This window comes from Lytechinus variegatus, chromosome 1 (assembly GCF_018143015.1).
Source record: "Lytechinus variegatus isolate NC3 chromosome 1, Lvar_3.0, whole genome shotgun sequence".
Classification (NCBI taxonomy): domain Eukaryota; kingdom Metazoa; phylum Echinodermata; class Echinoidea; order Temnopleuroida; family Toxopneustidae; genus Lytechinus; species Lytechinus variegatus.
The window spans coordinates 96,551,054-96,573,255 of NC_054740.1; the positions used below are offsets into that span (position 1 = coordinate 96,551,054).

At 35.7% G+C, this 22,202-nt stretch overlaps 1 protein-coding gene across 4 annotated transcripts in view; it reads right to left on the minus strand.

The window, feature by feature from the left end:
- The window catches only part of LOC121429656, a 61,780-nt gene that overhangs the window by 19,114 nt on the left and 20,464 nt on the right, over positions 1–22,202 (minus strand). For 2 of the 4 annotated variants that reach the window (XM_041626831.1, XM_041626814.1), the window contains exons 1-2: positions 20,703–20,977; positions 1,160–1,265 (exon numbers count right to left, since the gene is read on the minus strand). The gene's annotated coding sequence lies outside the window, so the exon portion shown is untranslated. The other 2 variants (XM_041626806.1, XM_041626822.1) reach the window with 2 other exon arrangements.

Consider the following 22,202-nt stretch of genomic DNA (forward strand, 5'->3'; position numbering starts at 1 on the left):
CACTTCATCATCATTCTCTTCATCTTTAAAATCATCAATTTGAAAATCCAAATATAAATAAAATTCTGGGTTTTCTTTCATTTCGTGATAGAAGTATTCAGTGAGTGTGGAGAAAACGTACCCACGCAACAGGTTTTGCATGCAAGTGGAGCTTCACGTGGGAGAGCCAATCACGCCTCTCGTACAGACAGTGACGTCATCAAATTCCAGTCAATTCAGAGACCGATGCGAGGCATATTTCGGAGGGGCATTTTAGCGTTTTTCAATCGGCGATTTTCACCTTTTTGTATTATTTTCGGTATTTTTGAATGACCCACTGATGATCCCCACATCATTACCTTTCCATTGATATATAATAAGACCACATTCATAATCAATATATTTCTCCTTTAATACCAAATCATTTCATCCATTGTAGTCAGAAAGCAAATGCATTTTGCATGACATAAACAATGAACACATTAAAACACAAAATTGGCCTTACCAAATGTGGATTTATTAAAAGTTTTGTGAAGAAACGAAAGGAAATTGAGCATCACCTAGCCAAGAAAAGAAACAAACTCACTGTACACTTTAAGAAGTGGCGATTTGATATATGATTTTTATTTTAGATACAGGTAGTTCCCCCTTTTCCATTCTATTTGTTTTAGTATCTTAAATTGAGACTTGTACAATGCACAGAGTAATATGCTACAAATGATAACACATGTAAATTCATCTCGATGTGTATTCCCTATAGAGTAACCTGTATCGTCCAATGTTTTATTTTGATTTATGTCACCCTTTTGATTTTTTTCCATTTATTTTTTTATTTTATCTTTGTTTTGTGATTTTACTGCTTTTGAACTGTTTCAAATCATTTCTAATTACCTGTAAATATTGTATTATACGTAATTTTGAATACCAATAAAACACATAATTAAAAAAAACAAAACATAAAACTGGTATCTCAATGAAGAGTGATGGTATTATCCTTGCAAACATTGGCCATGTGGGATTTTGTAAAAGTGTGCAGCAATCACCTTTTCTACGCTGATTCTTATATTTCCTAGGTTTAACCAATCGTACAATGGTACATGTATTAAAGATAGGTAATCTGACCTTTTGAAAACCTACTTTCACATGACCTATCTTATGCTGACTTGATGTACATATTTACCTGAGATATATCCTCTGGCCCAAGACAAGTTTGTTTTCAGACAGCAGAAGAGTCCTGTATTGTCTCCGCCATTTTATCCTGATTTCCCCTGGAATCGGTGGGTAATCTGTATCAGAAGAAAAGAGGAAAGTTCCAAAACATATTGCTATTCTTAATCTGCAGAGAAATTGCACAGATCTTAAATGGAGTCCACGTACCATAGGGAGGAAAAAATGATTGTTTGCGGACCCACTTGTCACTTGCAACTCTATCCATAGTGTATTCCAATGTATCACTTGTCTTTATTCATCACAGATCATACTGCAAGTATGGATAATATTGTCTTGAAAATATCACTGAAATGTCTCTTATTGTGACATAACTACTTTCCCCTATTTACTGTAACACAAAATATCCCAAAATAAAAAAAAATAAAAAAACATTACATATCAGAATGGTGTATTTTTTTTCAATAAAGGGGACCTTCATGTGCAGGCTCACATTAAAGATTGCCCATTACCCCTTCCCCATGAATGAGTCATTAATATGAAAGGTAATGCCCTATAAAAATATTTAAAAATGTAACTCTAATTTCCACGCATACTTCAAACCAATGCACACTCGGTCGGCACCATGAAAACTTTTGCATTTCGCTCTCAGACAAACAATCCATTGTATTGTCGATCTTCACCATAATAGTAACATGTGTGAAATTAGGCATCATTTACCAAATTTTTAATCATTATTTTTCAAAAAAATATGATATAGTCAGAAAGCTGGTGAAATTCTCTACAACTTTGCTGTGAAATATTTCCCCTCACAATGAAAAGTTATAGCGAGTTGAATTGAGCAAGTCCATTTTATTTACTGCTCCTGATCCCTCCCTGAGAGTGATTCCGCACATAGTGGTTCATGGCCCCGCGCACAAAGAGTTAAAAGAAATAGACCAGTGAGTTTGGTTTATTCATCATTAAATTTTAATGTAAGAAGCAACATACTGAACCTACATGTAGCGTGTGACTTTTCAGCTGTGTATAAGAAGTCTGAATATTGGTAACTTTGTAACAAATTTCCAAAAACAAAATTATGGGTTATCAAATCAGAAGAAATATTGAAGTCTGAAGCCGATACATGTATTTTTCTGTTATACCAAAGTTTGATGAAGCTGTTTGTATCTTCTTTCTTAAACTGTTTTCAATATTTCCAAAATATACTCATTCAGGATACAATAGCCCACGATTAACCATGCTCAACAGGAAATTATTACTGAGTGGATGTGGTTTACAAAAGAACATGTAAACAGCTTCACCAAGACCAAGTGAGTTCCTAACGTGGTCCATTTGAGCAACCTATGCATTGTGCTTTGCATAAAAATTATCAAAACCTTCATGGAAAGAAGGTTTTATGGTTAGTATTCATCTCTAACAGGATTCATGGTTTTGGTTGGTCACATACATTCTCTTCTATACTACAAGCTATGAGAGCAGTCAATTTCCTCTCCTTCTCCATGGCAGAGCTGTGGTTGCCAAGGGTAACAAGAAACAATGACTGCGGGCAATGTCTGATGGCCCTTTCCCTTGAAAACATGAACACATGACATCCAGAAAGCAAAGCCTTTCCCAGAAATTTGTGGCTATAGGATTTACCCTTTGTACAGATTTAAAGGGAGTGTTTCAAAATAGTTATGCAATCTTCAGAATACTCAAAAGTCAAAACGAAATAACTTTTTAATACTTCTGACAAAAAAGGAAGATACTTGATTAGGCTTCCTCAGACACTGTTCTCACTACCTTCCTGAACTGGAAACTAGTGTAACGAGAACGGTCAATGCAATCTTGGAAGCAATCTTCCAAACCGGTTCACAAAACCACCTCGCAATGTAGTTTTCAAGATCGCTTTGCCTTGTTAAACTGGTTTTAGGGTGAGGACACAACCGTTCTTCAGGAATAATCTTCTGTGCACACTGTGTGTAAAATGCCTACGATGCGGTTTCATATTCCTCACAAAATGTGTCACCCCACTGAGAGCGTTCCCACAGCAACAAGATCGCTTCATAAGTGATTTTGAAATCCTTTTTTGTGTGGTCAAATGGGAACACTGGCAAAGCGATCTTCCAAACTGGTTTCCAATAAGCTTTAGTTTTAGAAAGCATAATGAGAACGGGGTCTCTGAACATGCAATGAAATCATTGGATGCAGTTTCCTAAAGTTTTTCACTATTTCTAGATATCCCAAGGTTGATAACTTAAAGGACAAGTCTACCCCAACAAAAACTTGATTTGAATAAAAAGAGAAAAATCCAACAAGCAGAACACTGAAAATTTCATCAAAATCGGATGTAAAATAAGAAAGTTATGACATCTTAAAGTTTCGCTTCATTTCACAAAACACTTATAATGCACATCTCGGTCGGTATGCAATTGAGGGAACTGATGACATCACTCACTCACTATTTCTTTTGTATTTTATCATATGAAATATTTTGATTTTCTCGTCATTGTCGTATGAAATGAAGTTTCATTCCTCCCTGAACACGCGAAATTCCATTATTTTAACATTTTGTGCTTCGGGCAAGGAGGTCCTAATCATCAAATTCGTAAAAATAGAAAATATTTTATAATTCAAACAATAAAAAACAAAAGAAATAGTGAGATCATAGACTCTCTCATTTGGATGTAACTGGCTCGTTCATATAACTATTTTGTTAAAAATAAGCGAAACTTTGAAATGTCATAACTTTCTTATTTTTCAACCGATTTTGATGAAATTTTCAGCGTTGTGCTTGTCTGATTTTTCTCTATTGATTCAAATCAAAAATTTTCTGAGGTGGACTTGACCTTTAACGATATAGAATTAGAGGCCCTGAAATTCGAAAGGCCAGTCCAACCTTGTTAATTGGTAGGCCTACTGGACTCTGGTGACTGTCCACATAAAACCAAGAGTATTGGTCAAGTATGAATGTTGATACAGAGGGACACCATTCATACAATATCTATTGATTGTAGATCTATAAGTTGCAGAATATTCCCTTTTTATTTGCTCCTAAGTCCTAATCATTTAAGATCAACATGTTTTTGCAGAAGGAATGAAAATGGAAAGTGAAAGCTTTTACTCAATAGGATGAATAACAAAGAGCTCTAGTCAGCAGCATACTACAAGTTTCCTGGTAAATAATAGCTGGATATTGCTATAAAAATTTCATATATCATTATCATTATTATGAAAAAAAGTGAGATGGAGTGATAACACTACTCTTGAACAGGATATCAGGAGCACTGGAAAGAGATTGCATTCTGTTTTTCATGTGCCCCCCTACTGTGAAAACAAAATACCCAAAGAACCAATACAAACATATACAATATAAAAAAAACTGAACAGGTCAAAAGAATCTTTAGGAGTAGAGTCTACACGAATAATGCTGAACTCTACTAGTTTGGATAGTTGGTTTGGGATAAGCTGTTGATTTTTGCACTAAATATGATTCCTCGCCAGTAGAAGAGGTACCAGGAAATAAGAGAGAGAAACCTCAATGCCCAGGAGGTAGCCCTTTAAAAAGATATTGACTCACAATTTGCTGGACTTGTGGCTTCTTCTCTCACTACAGGTTTCCTGGAATACAGACTATATTACCCGCAGTAGAGTGAAAAACATCCTCATTAAATCCTTTATCTTTTCATTTTTATCTCTCAAGTGATTTCTTCAGTAACAGGTTCATGATATTACTGACACACAAGAGCAGAAATTTACTATTTTGACCCGGCCTGCATTCAGAATTTCAGACTTGAGGAATTCCACAAGTCTGTTTGATATGACAGTATATGTATGAAGGCTTGTATATTTCACATGTATTCTAGAGAAGCATTGAAACATTGTCAGATGTTTATAGAGACATAGACAGCATTCTCAATACATTTCTAAAACTAGTTTACTGGGAACCAGTTTGGAAGATTGCTCTGCTAGCGATCCCATTTGATCACACGAAAAAGGTTTTCAAAATTATGTCACGTAAAGTGATCTTGTTGCTATGGAAACGCTTTCAGTGGGGTGACATTTTTGCGTGAAATTCGAAATTGCAACGTAGGCATTCTAACCTGTCCTGTGGAGTAGCGCGCTCAAATTGTGCGAAGATCACTTTCCAAAGAACAGTTGTGTCCTCATTTAACGCTAAAATCAGTTTAATAAGGCAAAGCAATCTTGAATACTACATCATGAGGTGGTTTTCTGAACTGGTTTGGAAGATCGCTTCCAAGATCGCTTCGACCGTTCTCATTACATGGTAAACTAGTTTTAGGAAGGTAGTGAGAACAGTGTCAAAGTCTGCTTTAGTTAGACGCATGTGCTTCTCAGCAAATAAACATCACAGAAAGTTGTCAGATCTGACAGAAGACAAATTCATATTGAAAATATGCTCTCCTAAACTGAAGTTATCGATTTGGAAAATTCAAATACTGTAGATATGGAAAACAAAAGAGAATAAAACTATAAAACAGCTTTTACCGTACAGATTTCATATTCATATCCTTACCATTGCTGGCCTGTTACCATCATCATCATCACCATCATCATAATCATCATCAATAATATCATCATCATCATCATCACCACCTTTATTTATTTATTCACTTATCCGTTTATTGTTCATTCAATCTAATAGTCTTTATTCATTTATCTATTAATAATATTTCAACAGGGCACTCAATGAAAAAAAGCTACTCGCCCTCATTATCACTATCATTTAGTACACATGTGTGATCATTTGTGCGATGCAATCATGATAAAGATTATTTTTCTATCCTCCCCTTCTCACTGACTACTGTCATTAAAGGACAAGTGCACCCCAACAAAAACTTGATTTGAATAAAAAGAGAAAAATTCAACAAGCATAACACTGAAAATTTCATCAAAATCGGATGTAAAATAAGAAAGTTATGGCATTTTAAAGTTTCGCTTATTTTCAACAAAATAGTTATATGAACGAGCCAGTTACATCCAAATGAGAGAGTTGATGACATCACTCACTATTTCTTTTGTATTTTATTATATGAAATATTTTTATTTCCTCGTCATTGTCATGTGAAATGAAGTTTCATTCCTCCCTGAACAAGTGGAATTCCATTATTTTAACATTTTGTGCTTCAGGCAAGGTCCTAATCGTCAAATTCGTAAAAATTGAAATATTGTATAATTCAAACAATAAAAAACAAAAGAAATAGTGAGTGACATCATCGACTCTCTCATTTGGATGTAATTGGCTCGTTCATATAACTATTTTGTTGAAAATAAGCGAAACTTTGAAATGTCATAACTTTCTTATCTTACATCCGATCTTGATGAAATTTTCAGCATTGTTCTTGTCTGATTTTTCTCTAATGATTCAAATCAACATTTTTCTGAGGTAAACTTGACCTTTAAAAAAAAGTTGTATCAGAGCAGAAAACTTCTTCAGGTGTTGCTATTGCGTGTGAAGTGTTACACTCCTTATACCCTCTTAACATGTAATTCATGCCTCATCAATGTCATGAATGAAATTTGAATCCTATATTAAATATTGGATGAAGCTACAGTAAGCCCCAGGTTCGCACTTGTTTAAAATATCCAACATGTATATCTTGGGGAAAATCCTACTTAAGTGTCACTTTCTCCTTATAATGACTGCCTTTCAATAACAGATACACCATAATCCACCTTTACTTGCAGACTACATTACTTTTAAACAGTGCAGATGATACTAGGACTATCAAATCAGCAAAAAAATAAATACATTGTATTATACATGTACTATATGTGAACATGATCTGTGAATATAGAGAAGAGGTATGATATCGATGGTACTTGAGGTTTTTCCTTCATATAAATTTTCTGCTGGTACCGTGTCAATTCAAACTAGTCCATCCAGGTCCTTCTCATTATTTTCAGACCCACAGACACAGTTCACTTCAACTCTTGTGAGAGATTCAATCAATGCAGATTGCGACCCAGGGAAAGTTTCATCAAAAGTTAAGTCAGTGAATTTAACTGGGTAATAGGCTCTTAGCCCATCAGATGCAAGCATTAGCAGTAGTTTATAACAGTTTTCAGCAAAAATCACAAACTACTGCTTTCATGAAAAGCTCCCCTAGAGTAGTAGTAACTTCGTAACCTTAAAAAAAAATGTAATCTAGTATGTGGTATTTCAAAGCTTTGAATATTGAGAGCCTGAAATGATTGTGCGGTATATTCTAAGCAAGAAATTATAACTTATTGAATGCCAAGTGGTTTTATGAAATTAAAAATTGGAATCTAGTATGAAAATGCCGAACCCTCTTTCATATAAGTACATATATGTGGTAATGACAATTTTTAAGGTTCTGTCAATTAAAATAGAAATGAAGCCTAAGACCAAATTTGTCATTGCATCCTAGAAATTGGGTATAGATCTATAAACAAGTCTTCAGAAGGAAAGGGGGGGGGGGGGCAGCAGGCCAATATATTAGGGACAATATTGTAAATTTCTGACAAAATGTACATTCATTAATTCATTTGTTTATTTATTTCAAGTCTTCTTTTACTAGGGTGGCTCCATCAGTAATTGGTATACTGTTGTCCTTGGAGGCCCTACAAAATATATAAACATGGGTACAAAAAGAGTACATGTAAGTTGAAACATCATTACTCTAAATCAATGTCAACAGTTACTTGAAAAGAATTATATGTCGCAGGCCTAAGAAGCAGTTATTATAATATTTTTTAAAACACTGTAAGTCCTTGGCTGTATTGTGGGATTTAACAAATCCCCTCCCCATCTGGAAGAACAGATGTAAAACAAAAATGAAACAAAATCATATAAACATTACGCTCCTCAAATATGAGTAATGAAGGAATGATATCCTGATAATAACCCTCAATTGGAAATATCAGGCCTCATCCAAAACTACTTGAAATAGTAATAATGTAAGGACATAAATCTAGAAATGTAATATTCATTCCACTATTCAAGAAGCTGAAGAGCATCCCTATTGACCACATAACTTCTCAGATGAAACCGCAACTTGTTTTAAGAAGACACCATTCCCAATTCCTGAGAAATAAAAACCATGGAACTAATAAAGCTGATTAAACTTTCTATGGAAAATGAAGAATACCCAGAACGTGGCCTCTGGTTTTGTCCATAAAAAGCATATCAAATGACAACCATTAAAACTTTCTTTAGAATATAATAAAAGCATCTTTTATCAGAAAGAGGATATGATTGGTGAGGACTAAAAGGAATTTTTATAGTTTTATTTTCATCTATTATTTCCTGGGAATGAAATATGCTGGTATTAACCTGAAGAACATCATTTTTAGTGTCACAAACTTCTAAACCAACAATGCATAACTACATTTATCGTGAACGAAATGCATTATCGTTTGTGAAGTTGCTCCATAGCTGATGCATGATGGGTCGTCTGCTTGAATGAGATGCTACTGCATACAAATAGCAAATAGCAAAGTGTGATGGTACAAGGTTTCCCATGAGGTGAAAGAAAGATGATCCCTTCAACGAGGCGTACAGTTTTTCTTTCTTTCACCTAATACGAAATGTTGTATTATTGCACGAATAAGAATAGTTATTTGACTTGTCTTGTAAATAAGAATAAAAGTGATTTTTTTTCCTAAGTTAAATCTATGAAAATGAAGAAAGAATCATTAAAAGCAAAAGGCAAAATCCCTATTAAACGCATGCATTATATCTGTCATTAATGCGCATTTAGCCAGAAGGCCCCACATGCAATGGACCTGCATTATATAAAGGACTGGTGTAGGTGTATTGTAGGCCATATTTTCCAGTCCTAATTAGTATACTATAGTTCTGAAAAAAAGTAAGTTGAATACACACTGACAGTGTAGTGCTCAGTTTTTCGGATGTAGTTTTCCATCTTTAGCATGATTGAGAACACTGAAATTCTCATATAAATCTCACCAAACAGGATAAATTTCTTTGTCATAAAGAGTATGTTTACTCTTGTATTGTCAATTACTGTGAAATTTACTTCCCTCTAAAATACTTGGAACGTTGCCTGCCAACTTTCAGAATCAATTTCAGAAACCAAAGAAAAAAAAGTAAAGTGTTGTATGTATAGTGTACTCTTTTCAAATATAACGCCTCCCCAATTAAAATTATGTACAATAATTAAAGAAAAAAAGCAGCATATGATCAGTTTCTATTACAGCTAAAATGACTCACAATCAACCGAACCGTGCTGCCACACTAATATCTATCTACATGAAGATGGAAGTGTGGCGCTTCAAGGTATGTTCAAGGTACCTTGTATTATTACCTGATATTATTTCTTTTCACTTTCTTTTATAACATTTTTTTTCCAAAAATACATTTAGATTCTTTTCACATTTGATGCGATATGCTTATTCTTTTTGTAAAATCGACAAATTATCGTTTATAACAATTTACAATACATGTAGTTTTTACATATTGAGTTGAATTTAATTGTTTGTCAATAGAATTATCTTCCATATATCTTTGAGTCTGCACAGCAATGTTGTGTAAAGATAACGCCAAGTCTGTGAATCAGTTCAAAACCCTACTCAAAACCTATCTGTTTTATAGATGATTCACAGTTGTGGGTCGGTCTATTGGAGATGCACATCAGCTTTGGTTTTTGATTATTAGTATAGTTGCATTAGCTGTATCATTTTCCCATGCAACATTTGTTTCTTTTTTGTTTCATTCCAAATATATACCATAAATAGGACAAAATGTGCCTTGAAACACCAGTAGTAAGCACCTTATTACTACATGTATTATTAAAGATTTTTTATTGTACAAGTATCAAGAGACTTGAACCTAGTTCCCTGATCGCTTCATACCTCACTCCCCATAAAAAAGGAGAAAAAGAATAGATGAATATTGATGAAAATACTGTACATATCGTATCAATAAAAGCAAAACTTTTGGCCTACTTTAAACAAAGAAAGTCTAGGGAAATAGGTTAAAACATCTGTGAGATTATCTTGTGAGTAGGAGTAGCTGATATAATACTAAATTAAACAATCAAAACCTGTGGTTTTATTTGGAATGAATATATCGACAGGGCCAGGCCTCACAAGCTTTGCAACAGATATGATTGCAAGGTCTATCTGGGTTTTGAGTTTACTCATAAATCCCACTCTCAATTCTTCTCTTGGAAACTAAACTGGGTTGCAATGGCGACAAAAAATACGAACTGTACATCAGAACAAAAACAAAACCAAAATAATTGGTAGATAGAAATGATTCCTCTGTAAACCAGCTCAATGTTGATTGGTTGACGACAGAACATACTGCACCTTGGGTACCACGCATTTCCTATTTTCTCAGCAGGTTCTGACAGCCGGAATTCTCTGTTTTTTGTTGTTTCGATATCACATTCTTTCTTAATTTAAATATCATGAGGTTGTTGTCCCTTTCATAAAATGGGTTCAACAGAAGAGAGCAGCGTATCCATTCCCCCAAAATGCACTGGTCAGCATTTTATGTGTATATATATAAGCACATATTCGCAAAATGAGGAAAATTTGTTCTAAACATTACTTCCAATTTCCACAGAATAGACCATGCAAACAAGAAGTGATCTCAAATTCTAAACTTGAAGCATTGTAAAAAAGCTAGTGTAATATTAAATGCACGACAACTGCCATAATAATTTTCATTTTTTAAATGATTTGAGTGATGCGATTCAAAACGTATTTTGGTAAATAAAATGCAGGTGAAAATTATTCAAAATACAACGAAAACCTCAGCCAGACACTGCATTTTTAGTCAAATGAAAATTGCACATGAAATACAAACAATGCAATTTAAAATGAGGGTATTTTGGTCTATAGCAATGAAGGCAAGTTAGAAGGATATTATTCTGAATGCTATTCTGTATGAATGAATATTTACCATATGGATTGAAAATGAATAGAATAATCAACATCCCTTGTTTCTACAGCAAAAATTGTAAATATCACTAAGACCACTTGCATATTGACCTTGTGTTTTCAAACAATATTGACACTGACTAAAAAATATCAATTTGTTGATGGGTTTCTTCACAGGTACATCAAACCCAAATTAATCAAATTACAAAATTATATAAGAGGCTGGAGCATTAACCTAACAAGAGCTCAAAATAATTAATTGTAAAAAACACCTCACAGCTGCTCTCATTCAATCTAAAATATATCCAAAACAGAATTTTTTAAGCCAGAGAAGGGTAATGCTTGATTCTTTCATCTTCAGTGAAGTGTGACATATCAAGGGATGTTTGACTCCCTTTGCTATAAGTTCATTACCAGTATCATCATTGAACTTCCAGGTCTCTTCTTGTGACTAGTAGCTTATCACATGTGCATTTTACAAACATCCAAAGAGCAAGATGGGCATGAGTGGATCATTCTTCAAGAATATGGCAACTGTTTGGCCAAGTTGAGACTAAACAATCAAACAAGTCAATGGTGACACTTTTATTTCTAAAAGTGCAGCAATGAAGTAGACCATACCAGGCCCTACTGCACACTATCTTGTAGTGCTGTAACCCAAACTCATCGCCGGTATGCCCCTTATGGCAGGCTGTATGCCGGGCCAAGTTCATTCTCCAACCCGCAGACCCGCGTAGTATGAAAACAAAAAAATTGTAATACACAAATGAAAGAAGGTAAAAGAAAATTGAGTATGATTTACTCAGGATACTGTGTTTCTTACATGTACATGGCAGATTTATTTTGGAGATGCTGATATTTCCTTTAAAAAAAATTGCATTCATTTTTTGGTCTTGTTTGGGTTCGGCTAATACCGCATCAACATACATTAGCCTCGCAAGTGCCTACCATCGTCACATGCACTGCTGCTGAAGTTATCAATTGATTTTCATTATTTTTGTCAATTTGGGAAGCTTGTTTTTGCAGCACATGTGTAACGGCGTATAACAGATAAATAGTAATGATCACTGTCGCAATTGGCTATTCTTAAATTGGTTCCAAGAATTATTACGCAATGCTTTCGAGATCGGCACAGACCCATTTCTGGTCAATGTCACCCATAGAACTATGGAATAAAGGTGGATTAATCAGAGAATTTGGAAGTGAATTCACTTTAGCTTAGTTCAAATATTTTTCCTGATGTGAGTGTAGGGATATCACTCCTGTTAAGGTAAACACATTTGATTACATGGGTGCACATAGAAGACCTACATTATGTGGTTCAAACCCGACGGTTCAGCGGGTCCCGTCTGCAAATCATTGGATTATATGGGACACTATGTGTCAGATTTTCACTTGCAGGATACAATAAAATGATCCTGAGTTAGACTTTACTACAGGTGTGCTACCATACACTAGTGTAGCACCAAACACTAACAGTAGACCAATCAGTAAGGACAAAGCAAAACAGAATTGAAGTACATGTAGTTGTAACCACAGAAAAGATCATCATTCATACAATATTCATTCTACATTATTGAAGAGATAGACAGCCAAGGCAACACTATGGATAATGGAAAATTATGATAGATCATGCAATCTCCTGGAAGTGAAAATATGAAAGGCTCATATTTCTCATCTAGGCACATCAAGGGTAGTGTTTCAATAGAGGTAAAGAACTTTAGGATTACAAATAGTTAAACTAAAAAAAGAAACCGATAATTCATGATGAATGAAAATAGCTTGTTCTTGCTCAATCGTGTTTTCTCGGAAATGACCCTGAGAGAGTGGCACTTCCCTGATGCACCCTCAAAATTATTTTTGGACCAACAATTCATACAGAAGGGAAACCAATGATGGTTGCAGGAAGTGGTGTATACTTTGTATCTGAACTTGGTGTACCCATTACGTACACATCAATATGACGCCTTAAAGGGTAGGTGAAGATACATGTATCAGGAGAGCAAAGCAAATGAGGTACATGAAACTTTCAACTGCATGAGTGATCCAAGAAACCGACAGCTCAAGGGAAGGGAGTCAAGAGATTAACAGCTCAGGGGAAAGGAGTCCAAGAGTTTTACTACTCATTGGAAAGTAGTCCAAGAGACTAACTACTACTCACTGGAAGGTAGTCGAAGAGACTAAGTACTCACTGGAAGGTGGAAATGTCCATGAGACTATGTACTCACTGGAAGGTAGTCCAAGAGACTAAGAGGCCGTTCTCATTACGCTTTCTAAAACTAGTTTACTGGAAACCGATTCAGGAAACCACTTTGGAAGATTGCATTGCTAGCGTTCTCACTTGATCACATGAAAGTGGTTTTCAAAATCACTTCACGTAAAGCGCGCTCTTGTTGCTATGGAGACGCTCTTAGTGGGGTGAAACGTTTCGCGCGAAATTTGAAACCGCGCGAAATTTGAAACCGCACCATAGGCATTCTACACCTGTTGTGTGGAGTAGCGAGCTCAAAATGTGCGAAGATCGCTTCCCGAAGAACGGTTGTGTCCTCACTTACGCCAAAACCAGTTTAACGAGGCAAAGCGATCTTAAAAACTACATCGCGAGGTGGTTTTCCAAACTGGTTTGGAAGATCGCTTCCAAGACCGCTTTGACCGTTCTCACTACGCGTTAAACTAGTTTCCAGTAAACTAGTTTTAGGAACGTAGTGAGAACAGCCTCTAAGTACTCACTGGAAGGTACCCAAGAGACTACCTACTCATTGGAAGGTAGTCCAAGAGACCAAGTACTCACTGGAAGGTAGTTCAAGAGACTACCTACTCATTGGAAGTTGTCCAAGAGACTACCTACTTATTGGAAGTTGTCCAAGAGACTACCTTCTCATTGGAAGTTGTCCAAGAGACTACCTTCTCATTGGAAGTTGTCCAAGAGACTACCTTCTCATTGGAAGGTAGTCCAAGAGACTACCTTCTCATTGGAAGTTGTCCAAGAGACTACCTTCTCATTGGAAGGTAGTCGAAGAGACTACCTTCTCATTGGAAGGTAGTCCAAGAGACTACTTTCTCACTGGAAGTTGTCCAAGAGAGTAAGTACTCACTGGAAGGCAGTCCAAGAGACTACCTTCTCATTGGAAGTTGTCCAAGAGACTAAGTACATGTACTCACTGGAAGGTAGTCCAAGAGACTAAGTACTCATTGGAAGGTAGTCCAAGAGACTAACTCATTGGAAGGTAGTCCAAGAGACTAAGTACTCACTGGAAGGTAGTCCAAGAGACTAAGTACTCATTGGAAGGTAGTCGAAGGGACTACCTACTCATTGGAAGGTAGTCCAAGAGACCAACAACTCACTGGAAGGTAGTCCAAGGAACCAACAGATCAGGGAAGGTAGCCCAAGAGACCAACAGCTCAGGGAAATGTAGCCAAGGTAGCTAACAGACCAAAAGCTGCAGAGAGTTTTAAAGCACAAGAGAAGATACAATTTAGTATACAGGGTCCTGAAGAATGTTGACAGCTATGCTGACCAATTCTTAGACTACTTAGCCTGCAATTCTACATGTACAATTCAACAAGACTGACAAGTTGCAGCCTTCTATGGTTAATACAGTACCTTAAGTAGCAAGAAGAAGGTTTTATTAGGTGTACACTCATGTACATGTATTGAAGTATAAATATTTGGAATTCAGCTGTGTATGAAAAGCAATGCTCAAAAAGGGTAGCTGTAGTATCAACCATCAAATATTCTTTGGTAAATTAAATTTTTACGCTTTACACTATTATTTGCATTAACAAACAAAGACATTGATTTGTGAACTTTGAGCCTCTTCCTTCCTTCCTCAGAGGAATAAGCCATGGCTTTAAATCAGTTCAGTGGGGTGCAGGAAAGCGTAATTGTTGTTCAATTCAAGGCATAAGGGGTACCAAAGTACAAAGGTAGAGTACTTATCACGCTCTTTAACCCCTTAAGCTACCAAGTTCACAAGCAAACATATAGCACAAATGTGATACCATGTGACTTAGCATTTTCAATTGCATATGACATCCAACTAGATAACATCATTACTTGGATATCTGCTATTCAAACATTATTGAATCAATTATGACTCTAATAAAGATAAAAGATACAATACACACTTGGATGGTTTGAGATTGAGCAATGGGTTATGACGATCCTTCAGCAAGAAACTTGCCACCCCTACGTGTACATCCAGCAGAGTTAGGATCAATTCCTTGAAATGTCAGGCTAATGAAACATATCCAATGAGGACTCTACACATCAATTAAACCCAAACAATATAATTTTGAGGTCATCTTGAATTTTTTTTTTCTAGAGTTATACCATGAGTGGCAGTTTCTTTTGGTTCTATGACATTTGCACCGGAGACAATTCTTCCGCTATAAATTCCACATAGTAATCAAATAACTAATTTCAACCCTGGGTCTAACACTGTACCCTTCCCTATTAAAGACCCTATAGCAACCCTAACCCTACATCTTGAACGAAATAAGCACAGAGCAATTGTCGCAGGAGAAAATGTTTTGTCATCCCTTCTTTTACCTATAAATGGTTCTCTACAACAAAGGAGACTGTTTTCAGACCATACCACATTATCACCATTGCCATAAACAGTTATAGCTGCAGTGGATGACAGGGTCCACTAATTTCAAATGAAGCGTCTCAAAACTTAACTCTTTGAAAAGGGGGATTGCTCTTGCATTCATTTCCATCTTTAATCTTGTTTTATTTGCATAACTTACATCAAATATCCTTATATTTGATAAATAATTGTTTATTTTCAAAGATTTGCTAATGTAAGATTTTTATTACATTGATGTTTCTTCCTTCACCTTTGGCTTTAATACCACTCTCTCAGCATGAAAAACTTTGTAATGCCATGAAATAGCGACCACCACTAATATGGGTTGAGCTAGAACACTGGCTATAAAATACATGTAAATATGTTTTGGGCTGAGCTTTCCTGATTTTTTGTAAGTTTGAGATACAAGGTATCAATCAACAGCCCAATGCTGATGTACAGTGCTAAACAAGAGTTATCATAGAAATATGTATCATAATGAACTTAAAAGGACTTAAAGTACATGTAGATGATGAAAGTGGTTTATGAAGCTCTAAGAAAGTTTTATTAGTTAATTTAAAGAGATTGAAAAAAAAACATTAAGGCCTATGTGAGATTTTTAGAGCTTATATTCTTATCTTACTTTTACTAACTAACTTGATTTTTTTTTAGATCTTAAACTATAGTAGGTGTATAGTACACACCAATGTTTCTGTTTCAAGAAATGATACTGCTAGCAATTTTTGTCACTTTGATATTTAGAATGCTTTCTTGAGATCCAAATGAAGTATTCATGTGACTATTAAAGAGAAGGAAAGAAATATAAGCTAATGAAATACAGGAAATTATCCAGCACTATCTTGATCATGTGACTCTTCTCAAAGTTCCAGTTGCATTCATGAATAGTGCAAGAAACAAATATGATTATCATTAATTTCTCATGAAAATATTTTGGAGTAGTAGTCATCATAATTGTCAAGTCATCATAGGAGATAGGTGGAAGTAAAAAAAAAGATGAAAAGGGTCGGGGGGAGGGGGTTAAAGCATGAAAAGGGTCAAGGGGGGGGGGGGTTGTTATCCTGAATGGGGGTATAGAGAAGGGTAAAAAGATGAAACAAGAGTACATCCCCTAAACAAAAACTGGAAACCTAGCATCCAGAAAAAAGGTCTTGTTACAAATTTAGAGTTGGACAATTAAGAGCGGGAGGGGTGGTTAAAAATAGTGGGAAGGAAAGTATACCCTGTTCAATGACTGCTGGTATGCCTCTAAAAATGAAGAACATATTTTGAGTATTCCTTTGATCAGTAGCTAGAATAGGAGGTAAACTGATATTCAGCGCTAATCAGATGCCTCTGATTCATATCCCGCACCGTCTCTTAGGCACGGCGCAACAAAGACGCAAATGCCACCATTGTCGTCATTGGGAATGGCAAGCGGCTTCTTTTTCCTGGAAAACAATTTTTCTGCGTCGTGTTTAGCTCAGACTGATCTATCCGCGTTAATGTCACCCTCTGTCTCCATTTTGAAAGGAATACATGAATAAACACAGCTCAATTATGATATTCCCCCATGAGACAAAATGGGACTTACATGGCATCCACCGCATGCATAGGAAGAGCAAATTAACATCCTCGCTTGTTGTGTATGCCCTTGTATCGTACACAATTCAGAACTAATTATCGATATATAAGCAATGCATAAGCGTAATGTTGAGATTCATCGTCGTAACAATGGTTAAGATGACACAGAATAAAACTGTTTACCTGCCTGGCTGTACCCAGAGCTAACAAAGTATAAATTTCATTTCATATGTACATGTACCATACACATTATTCATACATGCTCTGAATAATAATAATACAGCTGGTACAGTCATCAGAGAAAGAAGCACAAGTCTAGATGCTCGACATGCATGTGCTTTTAATATTTTCCTCACACATCCACAAAAGATTTGACTTCAGAGAGTCTGACGTCAATCTCTCTCCCTCGTCTCCTCTTCAGTCTCTTCCTCTCTCCCTCTCTCTTTCATCCCAGCTCCATGTTGGATCCTTCTCCCCTCTCTCTCTCTCTTTCTCTTCATGTTTGTATCATAACTTTCCCATTTTTTTTCTCTCTATTTCTCATTTAAGGATGGTTAAGAAAACAAGCATTTAAACTGAAGAGGACTTTTCTAGCATATAAAATTATATTGTCATGAGGAGAGGGTAAGGGGTAGAGATAGCAGATATATATTTAGTTTTCCTCAATAATGAGAATTTGCTCTGCTGTTTAATGAGAAACAGAGCATGCCATTTGCTCGTGGTCCCCCAGCCACTCACTGGAGCAAGACAGTATTCACGTAGACAATGAATTATGTAAATTCACATGACGCACATGAAACCTGTCCGTGAATAAAAAGAGATGCCACTATTCTGCAGAGGGCGGTCCTATCCACTCTCCACACAGTCCCAATCTTCTCACTTAGAAGAAATTTTTTTATAATTCATTTCATCCGATTCATCTGGAAAGAAAGCGGTTGGGGGTGGGTACAATATGTATAATTTATCTGTATGTACATTTTTGTTCTATCAGGAAAGACAACCAACGGCCTTGACATTTGTAAATGATGCGTGCTTATCCATTACCACATTAAAAAATGGAGGCAATATTTCTATTCCAGTAACATTTAAGTGATGTTGGTTATTGCAACCCTTGCAAACTGAAAATGTTTAAATTCTTATGTATTATGTTGCTTTACCTATATTAATGCCTTCTACATCTCTATCTTTAGCCTATTCCAACTACGTCTTGCTGTCTTGAATTTTAATTTTCTTGGGTCAAAATGTCAAGAATGTCAGTTTCTTTCATGGCATCCGCCATAACTACATATATTGCTTCAAAATTCACTGAAGTCATAAACCATTCATTTCTTACTTTTGTATTTTGCAACTGAATATTACGATGGTTGCATTTCTGTACAAAGCAAGATTATTAACATCAACTAATCTTGGAGCAAAATCACCACTTGCTATCAAAATTGATATTTCTACTAAAACCTTGTTCGACAGATTATTTTTTTCATTTGCATTTTTATCATTCATTTATCTATTAAAATCTTTAATATTAATTTGGATTGATCAAAAATGAAATTTGATTAAAATCAAAAAGGTGTCAGGGTTATCTATAGTCAGTTAGAATATACTTGTAAGCAATTTTTTTTTTTTTTGGGGGGGGGGTGGGTGGCTTATTCTTGTATCATTTAGCATTCAACTGTATTTCTATGCCAATGTTGCAATTTCACACATTCATCGAAATAAATTCTAAATATCTTGGTAATTAGCCTTTTCCCACACTTCAATACCAGATTACAATAGATCAATAGTTCTTGGGTAACAAATATAATTATCAGTACCAAGCGCAATATCGTAATGTACAATTCAAAAAAAAAATCATAAATACAATAGTCATTATCATCCCTAGAATAACATTTGGTGTTTTTGCCAGCCCCCCCCCCCCCCTGTAGACTGAAGCTCTACTTTATTTACAGCCCATAGATTTTCAGTGACAGGATTAACTCATATCTATACTAGTGAAAATAGAAGGTCATATTTGATTAATTATAAGCAATAATATCAAAAGTATGGTTAGGAAGAATGTCTGAGACAGATGCTTTCTTCAAATGCAATATCACACTCACAAATTTACTGCAATTCGATATGACTTTTACTTTCCATGTCTTATAAATCACTATCATGTGGTTAGCGAGTATAATTGTTCTTAGAATTGAGGTTCTCACAATGACAAGACATAGGTTCTTAGTAAATGATCATCATGTGGGTTAGAAAGTGAAAGCAATTCTTGATACAAGGGTGTCTCTGTCTCTCTCTCTCTCTCTCTCCCGTTAACCGTTTGTTTTCTTTCCATTCACGGACACAACCTCTGTTTATGGGGAATACCATCCTGAAAATTATGTAAGTTGGTTTTAATTAGGATTGTGAAAATGAAAGACTAAGAAATGATCATGCAATATTTCAGTTACCCTTACCCCCCCCCCCCCAATCACAATATAGGCCAACAGGTTATTAAAGACGCTAGTGTGAAAAGTATACATCCAACTAAAGTATTTAAAAAACAGTTATGATTGAAGTATACAAAAAAAATGTTCATAGTGCATACTTTACATGTAAATAGCAAAATCTCACTGAGAGCAGATTTACTACAGTAGTTTTGCCATATTTTGACTGTTTGAACTTAAATAGCATATTCCTCCAACTTTTTTGCCTACATGTATATCTGCTCCCCATCCCCTTCCATTAATTATCTATTTTAATAACCAAATTTTCTGAATTATCCCGACAGTGAAAAACTACTTCATAGGTCTACTTGATTAAAAAAAGTCTTGTCTGGAATTTAAGCAACTTTATCATTCTTGATAAGGGTTCTGGTTTATAACTTCCATGGTATTAAAGACTGTAGCTCATTTCTGCCAGGAGTATTCTTTCTCCACTGTTAATTTGGAAAATTAAAAATTTGATAAATGTACGAATGAAACATTATTAATGTGACTTTCTTTTCTTTGAAAACAAACTATTTAGCAATCATATATCAAGCCAAGATAGTATATCAAATAAAAGTATATAACTTACCTGTCTCTCATGTTTGCAAGTTGCATACGTATAATCCTATTTAATAGTCCCTTTTAAATTAGCACACATACTTCAGAACATTAGAAATGCCACCATATTATACAAGATTTCCAATCATTAATCAATAGGGAAATGAACAAGATTAACAGACTCTTTATCTTCCCCCATGAGTTCCGTCATTCTAGGAAGTACAACTCTTTTCAACTACTGCTTTATGAATACTTTAGTATGACTAACTCCCCATTAAACCCCCGTCCATGAAACAGCCAGTACACCGGCCCACTTTATACACACAGTCAAAAGACAGATTAGGGCCAAAACTCTTCACACAAAACATGCACACACACTGCGCTGCAAAGAAATAAAAGAAAACAAGCTCTTTCTAAAAGTTCTAAATATCACATCAATCCTTTTCCCATATCAAATCATCACTATAAATCATTAACAGAGTGTCTGAAAGTAAAGTATTTATCAGTTTAAACTCACAGGACAGCAGCTGTGCTGGAGAATTTCCCAGTATTCAGGCGAGAGTCAACAGTGAAGTCTGCCTCTAGACTCTGACTGTTGAGTAGTTTTCCTGGAAATGAAGCGAGAGCGAGGCAGTCAAGGCATGCTTTGCATTTGTGTAGAGTTCCTGGTAGTCTAGTTCCTCTGTAAAACGTGCTGGAGTGGGAGAGAGAGCGAAAGAGAAAGATACGGAGATCAGACTGTGTATGCCTAATTCAGTTCACCGCTTTTCCATGCGTGATGATGTATATGTGTATTTTTACACACACAAATCAATACTCTTTGTCCGGTGTGTCAGCTTGTGTTTCTAGTGTGTATAAAAGAGAGTGGGGGAGGGCTCAAAGCTTGCGAAAGAATGAGAAATTCAGAGGGGGGTGGGGTGCCAACAAAGGATCAAAGTTTGGTTTGCTCTGAGTGATAAAAAGAAGTCCTTGGTACACTTCAAGTGAAGCAAACAAGCTCATCTCAAGTCACAGGGGTTTTTTTTCAAAGAGATAATTCTTCCATGATACACTTTCACACACATCTACAACTTATTACAGTTTGTTAATCTATCAATTATAATTTGTAAATATTGCAATATCAAATCTAGAATTAGGGTTCATCATAATCACATTACTGTCCATACTATTCTTAGATCAGATATCTTTGTGAGTACCACAAGGGAAATTCCAGCAGTGCCATCCCAACATTTGTGTTATTCAGACAAATGGCGGATTGGCTTCCTGTGAAACGGATCAATACGTCCCCGAGGTCACTTCCAACGAAACTAGGAGACTCAGCCAGAAAGAGAGAACCATGTTTTTCCAAGCAATAGGGACCTCAGGTTGTGTATGATATATGGGAACGTGTCAAACATCGCAAACACGACTATTGTTTGTGCTCAGACTGAACTGCACACCATGAGTGTGTGTGTGTCTCAGTGTGTGCTCCATGTTTGTGACCTTAGATGACCCTTACTATAATTCTGACTTTTTGTTGGGGGGGGTGTAGAATTCATATACAAGTTTGGGTTCAAAAGTGGATATCATAAATACCGTATGGCAAGGCAAGGTCTCAGTTTCTTTGCTTGTTCAAGCTCTCTGTCTTTTTATTTCTTTCCCATGCAGCTGTTTGTGATATGTGGGTGGCATGTGTTTGGTGACTTCCTGCTCTCTCAACTCGGGTTAGTCTCTTTACAGATGTTTTCTTTAATAGAACTTCCATTTGTTTGTTTTTATCTGCTAGAGGTACAGAATCTGAGCCTGTTCAATATTTTGTTAGTATCTGCAAAGAATTATAACTACATCAATTTTCACATCAACTGCTAAAACAAAGTGACCTTTTTTGTAAATTTGATATCCCCTTACTAACAATGGGATTCCTGAAAATCAATTTTCTGAGAAAGACAATATGAAACCAGGATCAAATAAACCCAGCTCTACAAGGGCATAATATGTCGTATATGCAATAAAGACACAATACATTTAATAACACGGA